Raw genomic sequence first — 4,373 nt, 5'->3', positions numbered from 1 at the left:
TAAACCCACTCCTCCACCCCTCACATCACTGTAGACCCAAAAGACACAAATAATATGGAAAAAGGAACGTCTTTACCGTTCAGGATGTATGCAATCAGTTGACGGGGAAGGCTCTAGCCTACGCTGTCGTTTTATCATACTCAGAGCGCTGCAAAATCTGGATCCAAAACTGTTCATGAAAACAGGTGCCAGTCTAAGCCAGAGGGTTTAGGTTTGCTGAGAGAGGGGAACTGCTGTGCAGCCCAGAAGCTAACAGCTGCAAAGCTAACAAATCCAGACCTACCCGAGGAGCTGGACAGGGTAGGATAAGAGCAAGATAGCTAGTTTCTCCTTCCCTCGGGGGAACTTCTTTGTTCAAAATAGCAGGAAGATGAATGATAACATGGGAAGTGTCTGAACCAATGCTAAGTGCAAGACATGCTATTAATAATATTTTTCTAGCTTGGGGGAAGGCACTTCCTTCCATTGGATTATTAATCATCATCATCATTATTATCGTTATTATTTTCACACCCCCTTTACTGTACAGCAAAAGGCCTGTAAGGACAAGAAACCAAAGGAAACGGTTGATCCCACCACCGATCTCCTCTTGAAAACACTAACGTTTTAAAGCAATAATAAAACAAAGAGCTTTCAGGAGCAGCAGCAGCAGCAGGCGAATGTAAAGTGATATATTTCAGACCTGGGAGCATGGTGTAACTTACTCTTGCCTCTGCTGCCTGTTTATTGTGTTTGTCTGGTTGCCTCGGGAACCAGCTCACGCCGTTTCACTCATTTTATAATGTTCCTGTAAATGTTAGGTAGGGCCCGGGATTTATTATACACTGTCAACACCTAAAATGGAACGCGCCGCTTAGTGTCGTTTATTTGGCAAGACGCCTCTCCTCGGTCCTTAAAACACACGCGCGCGCGCGCACACACACACACACAACCTTTTCTTATTCGGATATGCGTGTGTGTGCGCGCGCGTGTGCACATGCATCTCTCTGCAAAAATAAATAAGCCCTTTCAGCTTTCCGGAGCAGCCCCCGCCCAGGGGAGAACTGATTTTGGGTGGTATAAAGCTTGGGTTAAGGAACCGTCTGGGGGAGGGAGCAGCCAGGGGCCTGCCGTTGGGAGGGAGCTCTGACTCACGCTATTTGCAAGAGGCGAACGTTTGGGGGACGGGAGGAGGGCGTGTTTACCAAGAGGGTTTTTCGTCCCTAAACAAGCAACGTGACCCCGTTGCGGCCATCCCAAAGGCCTCTGCTGATGTGGGAGATGAATCATCTGAATGATAGGGGTTGGAGAGGTCTGGTGTCCTTTCCCTTCAGTGGTCGCTCAGCGCGACGGGGCAGATTTGACTGCAGACCAGAAGGCGCGAGACCTTTCTTACGGGGTGGCCAGCCAAGATGGCATATGTCATGTCACCAAGCAGGTTATTAACCCTATGAACGCTGATGGTAGGCATAACAGGAACCTGCTCTCTTTATGGATGGCTGATCACCGAGTCTACGTGTTTCCAAGCTGCTCCTCCTTCTTGTTCCTACCTCCTGCAAAATGCAGCCTAATCTTCATCTCAGCTCCTCCTCTTTCCTTCCCCGACCCCAGTGAAGCCCTCCCACTTCTGTCTCCTGCAATAAGTACAAGAGCATCTTCTTATATGCTGGGCTTTCCCCCCATGACTTTCACACTGGTGCCAACTGCCAGCTTTATGTCAGCTCCTCCCTACTTTGGTGCCTCATCAGGGATGGGTCAATAATTGTGGGGTGGGGAAGGAGGGAGGAACTGGAATAATTAGTCTTTTTATAGTGATACTCATTTTTAGTGGGACCAAAAAGGAAGATTTTTTTGGTCAATGGAAAATTTCAGAATGTTAAATTGAAAGAAGTTTGCTCCAGTTTTGGCTCTTTAAAAGTTATGTTTTTAATAAGATTCAAGGAAAGTTCCAGTTGAAAACTCATTGCAAATGGAAAAAAAATGCAAATGTTTTCTTTAAAAAAAGAAAAGTTTAAACATTAGTTTTTTCCCTCTAAAGACACAGTTTGACAAAATGGATAGGCATTTGGAATACGATTCCCAGATCTCTGCTGAATATACGTGCATGTAAAAAACGTCACTCCACTCTACTCCTAATGGGACTCATGGCACTGCAATGGGTACTGACCTGGCAGTGAATGACGGCTGCTCATACTGGAAACAGAGCTGTGGGGCAGCTGGATCTGTAGAGGGAGAACAATCAGGGAGTGTGGTCTTGCTTCTTCCAACATTTCCAAGTTGCCTCTGCTCCTTGTGACCACAAACTCTTTCCTCCTTGACACTGTGCCACCCCTTTGCATCTAGCCAGTGCCCAAAGCATTAAGGATCTTGGGATGAGTCATTTCCCTAAGAGTTAAGATACAGCAGATGGAGAATCTTAAACAAGTTCTGAACTACTAAGGAAAGGCAATACCCCAAGACAGAGGTTTTCAACCTGTGGTCTACAGACCCCTGGGGGTCCACAGACTATGCCTAAGGGGTCTGCAAAAGATGACTAGGATCAAGAGTGCATGAATACCCATACTTACAATTCAAAGGGGTCCATACCTCCATACAAATGTTTTAAAGGGGTCTGCAAATAAAATACAGTTGAAAATCACTGCCTTAAGCAAAAATATTATTATTATTATTATTAATAATAATTATTATAATAATCAGAAGTAATTGTCAGGAAAGATAATCACTCAAGAAAATCTGGGTCTTCACTTGATTGGTCAAGAACACTCAGCATAAGATCTGTTTTCTCACTTAGTATGTGATAGGGAAGTTGAGTTGCCCAGTAAATAGTGAACTGGGGAATCGAGGCAAGCATGTGCATGTGTGCATATGGGCACACCTATTTATATCCATCTCTATGTGAACCAATAAATATGAGATTATTTTTGTTTCAAGTGAAGCTGGAATTCCTAGATCATTTTTCTCTCTTCTGGTGATGTTTTCTGAGGGCTATTTTGTATGAAAGCATATGTTGTGCCACAGTTGTGAATAGCATTTTTCTTAATTTTCTGTTGAAATTAAATTACCCATTTGCATAGGTACACCTACACAAATCAATGCTGGTGTGTCCTTTCTACAGCTCTTCCCCCTGTCTCTCCTTCCAAGCATATGATGGTATTATAGATTTAGGTAATTTCATTTTCAAATACTCCGTCAATCAACACAGAAAAAAAAAAGTGTATTTGCTCTTCTATTAAAATAAAGTGTATTGTTATGAGGAAAATGGGCAAAACTCCTTTTTTAATCAGCCTAACAGACTGCGTAGGACAGCAACAGTGGCAGCACTGTGTCAGTGAAATCACAGCTGTTCCTTTTAATTACCTCCTAATTTGCTCTCTGGTGCTGATAATTGGAATAATTTGCCTGCAGAAACCTGTGAGGTCACAGATGCTAACTGATTTTGTCTTGCTTAATCAGCTCCTCAAGAAACAGACTCTGTTTCATGGACTGCTTTTTAAGCCGAGTGCTGGTGTTGTGTGATACAGGGAAACAAAATCATGCACACACACAAATCACCCAGCCATCCACTGTCCAAAATCGGATTACAACTTTAAGCCAGCTCCCTGCATTGAAAGGTGAAAGACCACAATTTAGTTTTATGGCTGTAGAAAATGACCTCAGGTGACACTGCAAAGCACCGGTGCATATGTATTACATATAAAACAGGGACACAGTAAGCTTATTCCAAGTCAACTGTGCTCAGAGATGTGGAGTTTGCAAGCATTTTTTCTTGCTTGTGCTTGGTGGCCAGATAAGTTTTAATGGAAAAAATAGTGTAGTCTTACATGCCTAGCAAAAGAGAATAAATCATGAAATGGTCTATTTAATTTTCTTTTAAAAAAAATCAGGTGCTCAGTGTTTTCATTTAAGGAGGCTCTGTTATTCTATTTCCAGAAAATGCATTATATTACTATTATTTCATAGAGAAAAATAATGGAAGAGACTTCTTATCAAATGCTGATGTATCTCATAATAAAGGCATTATTTGGGAATAGAGATTCTCACTAGCCTTGAATATGCTGTGAAATTTTTGACTATTATTGTAAAACCATCTGACTGGTGGTGAAAGTCATGGGACGGTTTTACCAGCTTTTGAAGCCTGTGTTACAAAGATCCATCAGTGCAAAGCAGGTTTAAGCTGTGGCTGAAGAGCCAGCCTCAGTATTCAACTTGCATTTGGGATGATGAGTCTGATCCACCTGCATTTGCCTCGGACATTGGAGAGTGCAAGAAACCCCAGTCCCGACAGTTATGGGAAAACTTACCCACGACACCATTTCTTCCTTTGAAAGGCACAAAAAGCCTACTTGTGTGTGTGCTCTTTGGGTCATGGACCAACCGTCTTTGTGCAGAGCCTA

Source organism: Crocodylus siamensis, chromosome 8, assembly GCF_052110815.1.
Source record: "Crocodylus siamensis isolate JL-2025a chromosome 8, ASM5211081v1, whole genome shotgun sequence".
Classification (NCBI taxonomy): domain Eukaryota; kingdom Metazoa; phylum Chordata; order Crocodylia; family Crocodylidae; genus Crocodylus; species Crocodylus siamensis.
This window is presented reverse-complemented; position numbering follows the sequence as displayed.